This window comes from Myotis lucifugus, unplaced genomic scaffold (genome assembly GCF_000147115.1).
Source record: "Myotis lucifugus unplaced genomic scaffold, Myoluc2.0 scaffold_137, whole genome shotgun sequence".
In the NCBI taxonomy this organism is placed as follows: domain Eukaryota; kingdom Metazoa; phylum Chordata; class Mammalia; order Chiroptera; family Vespertilionidae; genus Myotis; species Myotis lucifugus.
This window is the reverse complement of record NW_005871185.1, coordinates 164,695-181,876: the sequence shown is the minus strand read 5'-3', so window position 1 is coordinate 181,876 and position 17,182 is coordinate 164,695.

The following is a 17,182-nucleotide window of genomic DNA, read 5'->3' as shown; positions in this document are numbered from 1 at the left end:
CATGGGGGGAAGTTGGGGGCGATCAGGCCAGCAGGGGTGGGCAGTTGGGGGCTATCAGGCCGGCAGGCAGAGTGGTTAGGAGCCAGCGGTCTCGGATTACGAGAGGAATATCCAACTGCCTATGGCAGTGGTCGGCAAACTGCGGCCCCTTGAGTGTGGCTCTTCCACAAAATACCACACGCGGGCGCGCACGTACAGTGCAATTGAAAGTTTGTGGCCACACTCAAGGGGCCAAAGAGCCGCATGTGGCTCTCAAGCCACAGTTTGCCGACCACTGGCCTATGGGATTGGACCTAAACTGGCAGTCAAACATCCCCCGAGGGGTCCCAGATTGGAGAGGGGGCAGTCTGGGCTGAGAGACACACCCCCCTTCCATGCACGAATTTTGTGCACTGGGCCGCTAGTAATAATATAATTGCATGATTTTGTTGTGAATGTTCTTTCTCTACTACTACTCCCACCTTCTTTGCCAGATTTTCTTCTCATCCTTGGGAATGTGTGCCAATTTCGCATGACTAAATCTTATCACTAGAAACTGACACTGTGCTTTAGATTATTTTTTCTCTGTGTGACTCAAGAGGTTAACTCATATTTTACAGAAAGCTGAAATGACACACAGCTTTAATGTCAATCTGCACCTCTTAATCTCAGGCATAGAAGAACAGAGGAACCCAGCTTCTACTAACACTAATGGGAACTTGTTGTTCTGGAAGCATTTGCCTGTTGTCATTCATTTATTCATTTTTTTAAGACATATTTTAATCAACAATATACTATTGCAATAGGGAAGAGAAGCCAGCATCAACCAAACTCAACTTGATTGCTACAGAGGTGATGGGGCATTTTAAAGAAAGAATGGAGAAGTTAGCAGGGGTGAGATGGGGGGCCTGAGCAGAGTCAGGGAATTGAAAGATTACAAAGGTTTGGTCAGTGTAAACCAAATGTATCTTTTAGCTGGCAATTATCTAAGTTAGGAGTCTGTCTTTTCGCAGAGACTGGGAGCGGAAGCCCTATCCTTCCTGTTGATTATGTTTCAAAAGAATGGCTTTCAGGTCCTTGAGAAAGACATTTTGGAGTTATAAGATATACAGATCCATCTCAAAGGGACAGAAGTAGGATTCACAATTGTAAGCCCTTTTTAGTAAAGGTTTTAGGAAAGGGTGGTTAGGGCTCTATTGTCAGTGTTGGATAGAGCAAATAATAAATTATTTTGGCAGCCATCATTCATTTATTGTTGAAACTACATCTATGATACCCAGAAAGCTCATGTTTCTTCTTTTTTTTTTTTAGTCCAGTAAATATGATGCCATCAAAAGCACCACTGAGTTCAAAAATATTATCTTATGGCTAACTTTCAAGCTTTATATGTTTGTCAAACTAAGAACTGAAGAAAACGGTATAAATTTTTGAAATAATATTGCATACTGTCCTACAAAAATGGTCTAATTATTCACTAAAACAAATCATTTGATTGTGATTAATCTCCTTGTTTTGTTATTGGTGATTTTAAGCAACTTATGCAACCTCATCAAGGAATGACAATGTCATAGTAACAACAACAAAAAAAGCTCACTGTGTAATATTTTTTTTCTTGTGCCCTAATTCCATAATTAAGATAGCTGGCATTGCCATCTATTTGGCATTTTTCTGAAACCAGTGATTATTTTTGTTCTTGTACTTATTTTGTAAAGGTTACTGATAATTGAATTCCTTTGTGTTTGTGTTTTTTAATGATCTGGATGCTCTGTTTTAATGCACCATTTATTTGAGTTTGATTGTCATCCACTTTCATTCAGTCCATTTTAAAATCATGATGTTCTTTCATCAAATAAAAACACAATGTGATTAGAATACATTTTGATATATTACATTTCATTTGACTAATATAAAGATGAGATTGTCACTCCAAATTTAAACGTATTGACCTATAGTTCCACTTGAAAATTAACAAAAAATAATTAAGTACCTTCACCCATAAATTAAATAAACATGTATTGCTCACCTATTATATGACAAGCACAGTGCTCCTCCCTGAAACTATAAAAACAAATTAGAGCCCTGGCCAGGCAACTCAGTTGGTTGGAGTGTTGTTCCACAAACCACAAAGGTTGCAGGTTCGATTCCCAGTAGAGGCATGTACAGGAGACAACAGATCTCTCACACTGATGTTTCACTCTCACCTACTTGTTTTCTCTCACTCTCTCTTCTTTCCTCTTTCTCTTAAAATCAACATATATTATGGTGATGATTTAAAAAAATAGATGGTAGTTAATAGGGATTGGGGGAGGAGTGGATACAGTTTCAGTTGGGGGAAAATAAAAGAGTTCTGGAGATGCATGGTAGCCATGATTGCACAACAATGTGAATGTCCATAATACCATAGAACTGAACACTTAAAATGGCTAATAGGCTAAATTTTATGTTATCTATATTTCACCACAATAAAAAACAAAAATAAAACAAGTTAGACAAGATCCTCAAAGATTTTACAGCCTAGTGGGAGAAACTGAGAAGTAAACAGATTATTACTGGCTATAATAAAGTATGAAAAGCTCTATGATAAAAATATCATTTGATGTAGGGTGAACACAAATAAAGGGCATCAAGACCAAGTAGGGAAGGGCAAGGTATAAAGAAGGGTGCTATTGAATAGCAACCACTGGAGGAAGGAAGAGAAATGAGTTTGACAAACATGAAGTAGAAAAACTACAGGCAGAGCTCTAGCTTGGAAGCACCCTAATGTAAGAAGGGGAGCACGAGAGTCCAACTTGCTGCCAAAGGCTGGTGGATATGTACAATGTTCTTCTGGGAATCACTCCAATGGCTCTCCAAGTCTCTCTTTGTCTACTTTAATAATTCCCATTAACATTTAAATATGTTCTAGTATACCCATCTTTAAAAGATATACACAAATATGTTCCTTGACTCCTACACTCCTGTGGTATCCCCAATCTACTTCTGCAGGAAAGTATATATGCCAAAAGGCATGTGTAGGGTGAAAGGTGAGAGGTCCCACCTGAGATTCTAGCTAATTTATATTCTTCAACAAAGTTTTCTAGAAGGTGAGGATGAAGTTTGAGGTGTAGGTGATTTATCAAGATTAATATATTTGGCCCTGCCTATCTCTTTCACATTCTCTCTCTCCCTCTCTCTCTCTCTCTCTCTCTCTCTCTCTCTCTCAACCCCCTCTCTCTAAAAATCAATAATCATGTCTTTAAGTAACGATTTAAAAAAGGAAAGATTAATACATTTGGTTTTACATTTTTCTAGTCATCATTACATGTCCACATAATTTTCAGGTCTCCCAAACAAAAAAGGTTGAATGATAAACTATGAACTCCCAAAAAGAAAACATACTTGAGGTCTGTCACATGACAAAAGGAAAGAGCTAGACTGAAGGAGGTCTTCTGAAGCGAACATGGTTATTACCGATTAGGTTTGTCCCCTCTAGGCCCTATTTTAAGTGCTCATACCTGAAATGCCAGTAATGGGAACTGCAGCAAAAGAGGGGCAAAACCTGAATGAGATTTTTTTTTAGCACAACCTCTGTAGTGAAATAGTATCCTCAGTGTTAGCCATTGTCAGCCTAAATGGAGATATTGGCTATTACCAACAGTAATATAACTTTAGCCATCATATAACTTTAGCCATCATGAGGTTTTAGCACCATTGGCTGCAGAAGCCGCTTCATGCCAAGGCTTCATTCGACACAAAGACCTCAGATTATGTTTCTAGGCATCAATGCCAGACCAGGTGGCACCTAGAGGCTCATTAGCAGCCTAGATCCTGCTTTTGGTATCAACAAGACAGTACATATCACTCAGTGAGCCAATGATGAAGAGGAGGAAAGGTCAATGTCATGAGGTTACAAGCACAGGCATATATTGGATTATCAGTGGAGCACACATTGACCACTTTCTAAGGATCATTAGAATAATTTGAGAAAAATTTTCAGTAAGTTATTCAATAAATCAGGTGAATTTTTGAAGCAAGGGAACTACTATTTTGTATTAATCCTATTTTTTTTTAACTCTTGACTAATGTAATAGATTATTGATAAAGTATATTTGAGGATAGTAAGTATATTTGAGGATACTTTAAGATTGGCTCAAAGTTTAAAATAAATATAACTTCCATAATTGTTATGGTTCAAGAAGATCATGAAGAATATTTTATAATAATCACCTAAGTTTAAAGAGTAATTATGGTTAAATATTAACACCACTTAAAAATAATATATGTCTTATTAAGGACTGAATTTTTATTTTATTAAACAATGTCATCTCAATAAATTCAATAAAATTTTTTAAAAGAATTGAAGCTTTAAAATCTGGTCTCCTTGTAAGATCAACCATTATTCATATAATTTTTATAAGGTTCACTGAGCCCCTAAAATTGTAACTATTTTTCATTCATGCCTAGGCTAGAAACAACTGCACATTTGTACCGCAATATGAAATTGCATGAAAAGCCACCCATGTTTTTCTTTATATCAATCACTTTATCTGATGTAACATTCTTAATATCAGTGCCCTGAAGCATTTTAAATATTCATGTGGACATATTAAGGTGCCTTCAAGCTTTAAGATAAGTAGATTATCTATGTAACCTAAAGGAATTATTCCAATTCTACAAAGAAAAACAAACCACTGAAAAAATCATAAATCTTTCCTTCATAACATTTCCTAGATCTACAGCACATAGACTTTTTACTATTCTTATGAGAATAACATAATAGTAACATAATTCTCTATGCTTATACACTACTTTCCTAATAATTGTCAACTCATTCATCTTTTTGACAGCCAGGAGTAAGAAGTAGAGAAACAACATTATTTCTATTTCACATTGAGGAAACTGAGGCAAAGAGCCCATGAAAAATTTACCCAAGGTCAGAGTTAATCTACAACTAAGTCAAATGAAGAAAAGATAGAAAAATAAAGAAACATGGGGAACATTATTCAGTGTTCCTTATAATTAGTCATGGGTTGTTTCACCATAGAGAATAGAAGAAACAAATGAGGTTTGTACAGTAGCTAAAAATACGTTTGAATTGAAGCCCACAACTTGTCACAGTTATGCAGATAAAACAGACTACACTGCAGTAACAAAGAAATACTAAAATCTTAGTGGCTCAACCCAGCAAACTTCATTTTTCTTTTATTTCCACTGAAAGTTAGGTTGCTCTCCTCAATGGCTCTCCTTCAAGTTATGACTCAGGACTCTGGGCCCCTGCAATTATGTAGCTAAAACACCTGGAACACATGGTCATCAGGAGGGAAAAGAAGGCTGGGGGATAGGATCAGATAGGGTATTTTAAGTACAAGTCTTGAAATGAGCTTAAATCAATTCTGACTATATCTCATTATCCAGAAGTTAATCCATGCTCCCAATCTAAGAAGACTGGAAAATATAGTCTTATGTGCCCAGGAAGAGAAAAATGAAACAGGATCTGTAAGAATCATTACATTGGCTTTGTCACAGGCTAGCAGGTGGTTAAGCAAGAGGTTGATGGAACATGTTCTAAAAAGCATTGATTAAGTTTTAGGAGAACCTAAGTCTTATCCCACCTTCTGAGGATAGCTCTAATTTTATTTTGGGCAAATGCCATATGCTATGCTATAGCCTTTAAAGCCTTATCTTATTATTTTCTAAGTCCAACTATTTTTGAAATTCTTACCTGGGGATATGTTTTTTGATGATGATGATGATGATGATATATATATATATATATATATATATATATATATATATATATGAGAGAGAGAGAGAGAGAGAAACACCAATGTAAGAGAGAAACACCAATGTGGGAGAGAAACATGGATCCATTGCCTCTTTATAGGTGCCTAGACTGGGGATCTTGAACTGGAAACCTAGATATGTGGCCTGCCCAGGAATCAAACCCACAACTTTTTGGTGAATGGGTCCATGCTCCAACCAACTGAGCCACCCAGCCAGAGCCCTAAGTCCAACTTTTAACATTCTATGATGTTGAGGAAAGACAATTCAACATTCTCTCATCACCTATAGGAAGGAATAGAGTAAATTAGCATTAAGTAGTGATTAGAAGAACAGGAAACATAGAAGGAACACTTTTTATGTCTCAGAAATGGTCCAAGTAAGAATAGCAAAGATTGGATCTCATTAAAAGAAGAAAAATGGTAGAAGGTTGTGAAGGTCCTTGTTGATAATCATAATTTTTCCATCTTTATTGCTGTAAATCATGGCTTACTCCTCCTTTTAATTCAATAAATCTTCATTAAGCACTTACAATGTGAAAGACTTAGATGCTGTCAGCCTAAAACCAAAGAAATTAAGGATGATTTTCAAGGCTCCTGATTTCTTTGACATGTAAGTTGTATTACTCAGAGTTCTCCAGAGAAACAGAACCAACAGAGAGAGAGAGAGAGAGAGAGAGAGAGAGAGAGAGAGAGAGAGAGAAGGAAAATCTTAATAGGAATTGAATTATGGGAACCCAGGCCATCTGCAGGTTGGAGAACTAGGAAGCAGGTGGTGTAAGTCTATCTGAGTCTGAAGGCCTAAGAACCAGAGGAGCTCACGGTGTAAGTCCTAGTCCTAGTCCAAAGGTCTGAGAACCAGGGAGACTGGTGTCTATGGGCAGGAGAAGATTAATGTCCCAGCTCCAGCAAAGAGAGTAAATCCACCCTCCCTCTGTGTTTTTTGTTTGTTTGTTTTGTATTGTTTTGTTTTGCTTTTTCTATTGAGGCCCTCAGTGAGGTAGATGATGTCCACCTGCATTGGTGAGGGTGATCTTCAGTCTAATGATTCAAATGCTAATCTCTTCCAGAAACAGCCTCACAGACACCCAGAAATACTGGTTTACCAGCTACCTGGGCAGCCTCTAGTCATTCAAGTTGACACATAAAATTGAGGGAAAGAAATACAGAACTTATCATAATAAAGAAAGAAAAAACTGAAATCCTTGAAGATTCACTTTGTCCTTAGAGATTTACTTTGGGGACAATAACATCAGTTGTACAAAAATGCCTTGTGACACCTCTTACTGAGAGTTTTGTAAAATGAATAGTTTGTTTCATAACTACCCATACATCAAAAACCTCTTGTATTAGAAAATTGCACTCTCAAAACTACTATTTTTAGTTCTAAAACACATGTTTGTTGGCAACATAGTGTTGTCCATCAACCATCAGGCTATTCTCCTGTGTAAATTGCTATATAGTTTTCTCTTAATAACGTTTTTCTTTTTCCCTTGGAAATGCTGTGATGGAAGTAGATATCTGGCAGATGGGGATCACCTAGGAACACCTAGCCTTAGAAAATCAGTTTAAATATTCACATTTCCCCTACTCAGATTTACCAAAGACAAGGTGAGAAATGTGATTTGTTTATGGAAGAAGAAAAAGTGCCCTCCAATGCTTTTTAATAGACATTTTAAATAGGCCCCACAAATAAGGGTTTTAGGTTATTAATGAAGTTAATTTATTCTTTGTGCCAGTAGCCAAGCAATGAGAAATAATTACATCAAAGCCTTTCTCTGACCTCAAAGTTACAATTGACTTCACTCAACTCACAGATTGTTTGAAGTGCCAAAACGATCCCCATCACCTCTGATATAGAGCAGGTTTGAGTTTCAGAAATGCTGCATTCTTAATTAACTTTAATCAAATCAGTCAAACCTTCATCAGCATTCAGCTGCTATAATCTTCTATCTAGAGAGTATTGTTTTTCTCTTCCAATGAAAAACATATATTACTTTGCTATATAGAAATACCTTTGCTCTTACTAAGTACCTGCAGGAAACCATTTCTTATTAAAACAATTAACTGTGTGTGCTTAGAAGTTTCACTTTCTTAAAGATACTATAAATCCAAAATGTATATGGATTTCTATAAACTTTCTGCCTTATAATTTTAAACTAAGCTATGAAACAATACTTCTAGATATAGTCCATTACAAATTTAATCTCTTAACCCAAGTGTTCTTAAACCTTAAAAGTTTTAAAGAATTATTTTCTGAGTCACTTATAGTTTGAAGAATCTTATCTAATAAAAGAGAAACATGCAAATTGACTGTACCTCTGCTACAATCACAAGCCACACCCACAAGCCAATCAGGAGCAAGTATGCAAATAAACCCAACCAAGATGGTGGCGGCCATGGAGCTGGAGTGAACAGGAGGCTTGGGTTGTCCCCAGCGATGGAGGAAGCCAAGCTGCCCACCTGCCCTGGCTGGCTGTGGGCTCCGCTCAAGGCTACAAAGTTTCAATTATAGAAGATAAATAAATCCCAGATACCTGTTTCCAGCTGCTGTGGCCTCTGCTCAAGGAGGGTCTGGGAGCCTGGGTTGCCTGGGGCCGTGGCCAGCCTAAAAATGGCCCTCAGCCCCTCACCCAGGCTGGCCACAACCCCATGGGGTGAGGGTCCCCACTGGGGGGATTGGCCAACCTGCAAGCAGCAATCAACCACTCACCCAGGCTGGTCAGATACCCCAGTGGAAACCCCCACCCTGAAAGGGGTGTGGCCAGCATGCAAACAGCCATCAGCCCCTCACCCAGGCTGGCCAGGCACCCCAGTGGGGACCCCCACCCTAAAGGGGGTGTGGAAGGCCTGAAAACAGCCCTCAGCTCCTCACCCAGGCTGGCCACACCCTCATGGGATGAGGGTCCCCACTGGGGGACTTGGCCAGCCTGAAAACAGCCCTCAGCCCCTCACCCAGGCTGGCCATGCCCCCCCCCCAGCTGGGACCCTCACCACATGGGGGCGTGGCTGGCCTGCAAACCACCACAGGTCCATCGCCCAGGCCACCCCACACCCCAAGGGAACTTCCACCCTGATCCAGGACACCCTTCAGGGCAAACCAGCCAGCCCCCACCAGTGCACCAGGCCTCTATCTATACTAATAAAAGGGTAATATGCTAATTAGACTGGGAGACCTTCCAGGAGACCTTCCAGACGTTCTTCTGGACAAAGCCATGGTGCCGGGGCCGAGGTAGAGGCGGTTAGAGGCCAAGAGGGGAGGGCAGTTGTGGATGATCAGGCTGGTGGTGGGGTGGGGCCATTGGGGATAAGCAGACCAGCAGGGGGGCCAGTTGGGGGCAAGCAGGCCAGTCGGGGGGAGGGTGGGGGCGAGCAGGCCAGCAGGGGGGCAGTTGGGGTGAGCAGGCCAGCAGCAGGGGGCAGTTGAGGGTGAGCAGGCCGGCAGACAGAGTGGTTAGGGGCAATCAGGCAGGCAGGCAGGCAGGTGAGTGGTTAGGAGCCAGCAGTCCCGGATTGCGAGAGGGATGTCTGACTGCCAGTTTAGGTCCAATCCCTGTAAACCGGCAGTAGGACATCCTTCGAGGGGTCCCAGATTGGAGAGGGTGCAGGCCAGGCTGAGGAACACCTCCTCCCCCGTGCATAAATTTCATGCACCAGGCCACTAGTATATGTATATTAAAATAGATAGCCACAAAGGAATTATTTCTTATTTGTAAAGCATTTGTGTCAATAAGTCAATAAGGCACTTTGCTCTAAACTAAATGGTTCTCACCCACTGGTTCTCAACCTGGCCTATACAACATGGATGAACCTGGAGGGCTTTATGCTGAATGAAATAAGTCAGACAGAAAAAGACACATACTGGTTGGTATCACTTATACTAGTATGTGGAATCTAAAAAAAAAAAAAAAAGTTGGGCTCATAGAAACAGAGTAGGATGGTGGTTGCCAGGGGCTGGATGTGGTGGAAATAGGAAAGATTGGTAAAAAAATAAAAAAAAATAAAAAAAATACAAACTGTCAGTTAAAAGATGAATAAATTCTGAATCTCTACTGTATAGTATAGTGACTATAATTGATAATACTGTATTGTATCATTGAAATTTGTTAAAAGAGTGGACCTTAAGCATTCTCACCAAAAAAAAGTAACTATGTGAGGTGAGGGATTAATAGTTAATTTGATTATGTGTGAAAACTTTCATGTTTAAATATCTCAAATCATTACGTTGTACATTTTTAATATTTTATAAATCTATTATTCAGTTATTCAATAAAGCTGGGGGAAAATTATTTTTTAAAATTCAGATGCCCAGACCACACCTCAGACCAAATAATTCAGAGTCTCTTTGGGTACTCCCAAGGTGTCAGTATTTTTTAAAGCTCCCAAGGAAGCTTATAGGTCCCTACAAAGTTGAGAACCACTGCTCTGACAGATGATCATATTAAGTTGATATATTTGTTATTTAACAATACAAGTTTTTGAAGAAAATATTTAATTCCCAGACATGCTATTATGAGCCTAATCTTTAGCAATTTCCCATAATTAGCCATATCTTATCCATGAACTGTTTATAGAAAGCTTATTTATAGTATCAATTCCATTTTTAGTGGGCTAAATGTCATTCTGATTTCCTTTTATTAAATAATAGCATCTATTTAATTAGCATACAAGGCGAAAGTCATCACAGGTGTTAGTCTTTTTGACTGGTATATCTGCCTCTCAGGGTACCAAGGAGGATAACTATCAGATTTCAGAAAATCTTTTCGCTTCCCTCCCTTTCTTTATTCCCCAAGGCGCTGTGTGTGAGCCCTTACAATTTACTTTTGCACTAACAAGGGTAAAGTGTCTAAGCTGCACATTCCATCACACCCACTGCAAATTTAACAACGGGATTTACAAGGTGCCTGTGTGCCAGAATGTCTCTAATGCCCAAGCTCATTCATCCCAAGCCTTAAATTGGCTCTCTCTGACCTGTTTTAATCTGTACAGATCCAATCATACACAGTGTACAAATGGTTCAAAGAAATGCACATAATAATGTGGCAGAAGATGCACTTTCTGCCAAGAATACCATTGTTAACTATGAATGAAAAGACGATTGAAAAGATGTGAATCCTGGTAAAGATATGGAACATTTTTATGCCTACCAAACTTGGGAGCAAAGAAATATCCAAAAAGTAAAATTCAAATCCCTCTGGAAGCCTCAAAGACCTTCTAATAATAAAAGGACACCTGCAAATAATATATAGTAATAAATCCAGTTTACAGATTAGTAAGCAAAGGTTGCAAGGGTTACAATAGAAAACATAAAATGAGTTGAATTATCACTTAGATACATAGGGGTCTTTACCCATGAATTGAGCTTGTCCTTTTGCTTGTTGGCATCTACTCAGTTGATACTCCCTATTTAAAAATAGTTTGATAAGCAAAAGAACACTGTTTCAGCTTCTCACCAAAGGCCCAAGAGGGCTAAGTGCCTAGTTCTACACCTAAGAACAAAAAGCCAGTACATTACAAAGAAGCAATTCATTTTATTTTTCCAACCCTTCAGCAGCCTTCTCTGTTTGAGTCTTTGGAAGTCATTCTAGGAGTTAACAACTGATGTAACATGGGTTTAGAATAGTCAGATTAGACCCCAGGCACTGCTTCTTGCTGGCCCCCTGCCATGCCAAGGTCTAACTCTTTAACTTCTACTTATTGAGGTTATCTTATGGATTTGGGGTCCCTTAAGGACCCAGCGAGGGGCTCTGTGGCAAGGATATATTCAGAAGGCTTGGGCCAGCAGATATATACCACTTGGAGAGAGAAATTTCAATATCTCAACAACTGGCCTGGCTATCCTCAGTATTATGCCTGGCTCTAATACATGGCAATCTATAATTCTAGCATTTATATTACTGATCAGAAATTTTTGACATGATGTTTTTGTCTTATTACATATTTTCCATGTCTCTTATTAAAATAAGATATTTTGACAAAAAATAATGCAGAAGAGAGATGAGGGGTAGGGGGGAAGGACTGAGATTGAATGAGAGAGAGAGAGAGAGAGAGAGAGAGAGAGAGAGAGAGAGACTGACTGATATATTTAGACAATGATTACCTAAACAACACCCCCCCCCCCAATCTTTCCTAATATTCCAGGCTTGCAAAGGACTTGCAGTCACAGGTTTCTGCCACTCATAATCAGTCTCTCAATTTATCAAATTTACCTTGCACAGTAGTCGGCAGAATACAAATGCAAAGATACAAGAATAATGATATTTGCACACATCCTCACCTAGATAGTAATGACTGTTAGCTGGAGCAGGTGCTAAGGTGCAATAAAATTCATGTTAAGCAGCATTCTTATTCTGTCATCTATCAGATGAACTAAGATATCTCTTGAAGGCATGTGGCAAACTGTCAGTCAATTCTATTTAGCTCTTCAATGATCAGAAAACAAAAGATGTTTCTATCACAAAAATAAACTCATCCTGGGCCAATTCTACTAGATAGCATGAGGTTAACTCAACTTCCCATCATTCACTGATTGAGTTGTGGGAAGTTTGATTCCCACAGCTATCTGATTGTGATTTCTGCATCTTTTATGCTATTAACCTTTATTCAATCCAATTGCAAAATGTTTCTTTTTATTTGTTCTGAGACTGAATTTAATAGCTGTTGCCAGATTGGCAGTCTGAAAGATTGAACCATGTAGCACTGTCCAGTGCTATCCTTAGCAGCATTCAGCTAGGCAATGGCCAAGATGGCATCTTACAGAGACTATAGGAAGCTCCCCATATCCCTTAAACCAGGGGTGGGGAATGTCCAGCCCTCTGGCCCTCAAAATCATTTGGTCTGGCCCTGCCCAGGCATTAGGGGTGAATTAATTAAATGTTCGACCATATATAGCAGAAAAACTTTTAAGTTGATAATTTTGTATGGCCCAAGAATTATGTTATAAATATCCAAATGGCCCTTAGCAAAACAAATATTCCCTACCTCTGCCTTAAACTGTGTCTACTTTCTAAGCTGGGACTCACACCAATGAGATGTCATACCTTTTAACTTAAGGTTTCATCCCCTTTAAAAATGTCTACCCTGTTCAGATGAGTGATTAAACTTTTTCAGTCATTTAAACCATAATGAAAGCGGGTTGGTCAGATCCTTTTCTGAAAGAAGTTTCTATAAGTAAAGGAATGAGAAATACATGAAGCTTTTTATGACTTGAAAGATAAGCCATAAAATGCCTGAGGGAGAAGAAGATGAAGAGAGACAGATGGATGAGCAAAAACATACTGTTGTCTGACTCACATGTTTTGCCTATATGGCCTTGTGCCCAGCTTTGATTAAAGGAGAACATCTCCTTCCCTCAAGGCTAAATCAACTTCTCCTTAGTCCTCTTTCCCAAAGAACCTCATTAAACAGGACATTATTTCACACTGTGACTGAGGAGACTATTTGCTTCCTATGTGCATTCTCTATATGTATTCTTCCCTTTTTGCCTAGTAAATAGCATAATTTTTAGCAATACTCATTGCTCCTCAGAATAAAATAAATTTTCCAGAATTCCTTAGAGCTATTTCATACATGACTAACTCTGCCCTCTAAAATGTATTGGGATATCCAGAAAGGCTGCATAAAGGAAGTTGATACAATAAGGTCAGGGCCCTTTTGTTGTCTCCTACTCCTCCTGTAATCAGCCTGATATTAATGGCTAGAGTGTTAGTGACCAGCTTACAATCAATCACTAAATTCATTCTTTGTATGATCTTAACTCCTTGACCCCTTTCTCAAGTCACCTTATTGTCTTATAACCTTGAGAAACTCCCTTCTTCACTGGATCTGTGGTGGAACTGCACCCACACAACTAAATTGAAGTAGAGAAAAGACAAAACCATAATGAATGTTCTCATCTAATTTCATGATTACTAATTCTACCTTTAATTGTTCATTTTTAAATTATGGGAAAGTATACATAACATAAAATTTACCATATTAACCATCTTTGAGTATAAACTTATTTAGCATTAAGTACATTCAGATTGTTGCAAAATCATCACCACCATCTCCAGAACTTTCTACAACTTGCAGAACTGAAACCCTCTACTGATTAAGTAATAACTCTCCATTCTTCCCTCTCCCCAGCCTCAGGAAACTACGGTTCTACCTTTTGTCTTTGTTGTTACAAGTGGAAATTATATTTAACATCCTAAAGTCATAAAATTTTAATTTTAATTTATACCAGCTTAACTTTAATAACATACAAAACCTCCTCTCTTTTACAGCTCAATCCCTATCCCCTTTCAGTTATTGCTGTTACTCACTAAATTTTCCAATTGTGTACCTAAATAGATAGAATAATTATTATTGTTTTTACTCGTTAGTTTCTCAAATGATGTAGAAAAAGTATAGTTACAAACCAAAATTACAATAGGTACTATCTTCACTAATAAAAGATAAACATGGTAATTAGCGTACGACCGCTACCCTTCCCATTGACTAATCAGCATATCCTTATGCAAATTAACTGTCAGCCGAGATGGCGGCCGGCAGCCATGCACTGAAGCGAACAGGGAGGCTTGCTTGCTCCAGTGACTGCAGACTCCAACGTTCCCCGCCTGAGTTGCCAGCCTCTCAGCTGCAACTCTAAGAAACATTGTAACAAATATAGAAGCTAAACAAAACCCCAGAAACCGGCTTTCAGTCAGCCGGGCTTCAGCCAGCTGGACCACAACATTGTATCAAATACAGAAGGTAAAGGCCAGAAACCTGCTTTCAGCAGCGAGGCCTCAGAGCTAAAGCTGGCCCAGAATAGAAAAAGAAAAAGAAAAAAAGGAGCAGTTGGGAGCTTCAGTCACCCGCCAGCCTAAAAACGGCCCTCAGCCCCTTAGCCAGACTGGCCAGGCACCCCAGTGGGGACCCCCACCCTGATCCAGGACACCCTTCAGGGCAAACCAGCCAGCCCCCACCCATGCACCAGGCCTCTATTCTATATAGTAAAAGGGTAATATGCCTCCCGGCACCGGGATCAGCATGACAGGGGGCAGCGCCCAAACCCCCTGATCGCTCTGCAGCTCTGTGTGTGACAGGGTGCAGCGCCCCAACCCCCTGATCAGCCCTGCTCTGTGTGTGACAGGGTGCAGCGCCCCAACCCCCTGATCTGCCCTGCTCTGTGTGTGACAGGGGGCAGTGCCCCAACTCCCCTATCGGCCCTACTCTGTGAGTAACAGGGGGGAGCTCCTCAATCCCCTGATCGGCCCTGCCCTGTGTGTGACAGGGGGGAGCTCCTCAACCCCCTGATGGGCCCTGCTGTGTGTGTGACAGGGGGGAGCTCCCCAACCCCCTGATCGACCCTGCTCTGTGTGTGACAGGGTATGGAGCCCCCACCCCCCTGATGGGCCCTGCTCTGTGAGTGACAGGGGGCAGTGCCCCAACCCCCTGATCGGCCCTGCTCTGTGAGTGACAGGGGGCAGCGCCCCAACCCCCTGATCGGCCCTGCTCTGTGCGTGACAGGGGGTGGCGCCGCAACCTCCCCATCGACCCTGCCTTGAGTGTGACAGGGGGTGGTGCCCCAACCCCCCAATCAGCCCTACCTTGAGCATGACTGAGGGTGGCATCGCAACCTCCCAATCTGCCCTGCTCTGTGCATGACAGCGGGAGGCGCCCCAACTCCCCAATCGGCCCTGCTCTGAGCCTGACCAGGGGCTGCACCTAGGGATTGGACTTGCTCTCTGCCACCCGGGAGCAGGCCTAAGCCAGAAGGTCGTTATCTTCCGAGGGGTCCCAGACTGCGAGAGGGCACAGGCCGGGCTGGGGGACCCCTCCCCCCCGAGTGCACAAATTTTTGTGCACCGGGCCTCTAGTCTTATATAATTGTCCATGTAAATACATTTACCAAAAATCTTTATTCTTTCATATACTTTAAATTACTGTCTACTGTCCTTCATTTCAAACTGAAGGTCTTCCTTTAGTATGTCCTGCAGGTCAGGTCCAGTGATAATGAATTCCCTAAGCTTTTGTTTATCCTGGGCTGTCTTATTACATCCCTATTTTTGAGGGACAGTATTGCCAGATATAGGATTTTTTTTATTAATAGTTTTTATCTTTCTGCAATTTAAATACATCAATGCCCTGTCATCTAATCCCTAAGGTTTCTAATGAGAATCTGTTGGGGATTTCCTTATATGTGAGAAAAGTCACTTCTCTCTTGCTGCTTTCAAGATTCTCTCTTTGGTTTTGACTTTAAATAGTTTGATTATAATGTACTTCAGTGCAGGTCTCTTTGAATCTATCCTGCTTAGGGTTTGTGGAGTTTCTTGGATGTTTATGTTCAAGTTTTTTATTAAATTTTAAAAGTTTGGATATTATTTCTTCAAATAATCTCTTTTCCCCTTTCTCTCTCCTTCTGAGACAAATGCTGTGTGTATATTTATCTACATGATGGTATCTCAAAGATCCTTTAGGGTTTGTTCAGTTTTCTTCAACCTTTCTTTCTCTCTGTACCTCAGGCATGATCATTTCAATTGTCCATCCTATTATCACATTCACTGATGCTTCTGGCTGCTCAAATCTGTATTTGAATTCCTCTACTGAAGTTTTCATTTCAGTTATTATAATTTTAAACCCAGAATTTTAGTTACTTTTTTTCCTCTCATTAATTATATTCCCATTTTGTTCATACATTGTTTTCTTGACTTTGTCCACATCTTGTTTTAGCTTTTGAGCATTCTTAATCCAGTTGCTTTAAAATATCTGCCTAGCGCCGAAACCGGTTTGGCTCAGTGGATAGAGCGTCGGCCTGCGGACTCAAGGGTCCCAGGTTCGATTCCGGTCAAGGGCATGTACCTGGGTTGCGGGCACATCCCCAGTAGGAGATGTGCAGGAGGCAGCTGATCGATGTTTCTCTCTCATCGATGTTTCTGGCTCTCTATCTCTCTCCCTTCCTCTCTGTAAAAAATCAATAAAAATATATTTAAAAAAAAAATAAAAAAAAAAAATAAAATATCTGCCTAGTAAGTCTGCCATCTGCTCTTTTTCATGGATAGTTTCAATTTATTTCTATTCTTTAATGGTTCCTACCTTCCTATTTCTTGGTATGCCTTGTGATATTTTTTGTTGAAAACTAGGCATCATTTAAATCTTATAATGTGGTAACTTTGGAGATCAGATTCTCTCTTCTCTGGGATTTACAGGGTTTTTGCTTTTTTGTTTTGTTTTGTTTGTTTTATTGCTGTATAGTATCCCTGTGCCAGTGATCAGCCCAAGATATAGATTTAGAATATTCTCATGTCTTTTCTGAGTTTGCACTTTTCCCGAACATACACAGTGACTTTATAAATTACCCTAAATATGTGATTACTTTCAAACATTAGAGTCCTTAAATGAATGACTCCCAAAAAGGTAAAAAGAGAGAAATGAAGGGGGAAATCTCTTAATCTCATGATAGTCACTTCAGCTCTCAG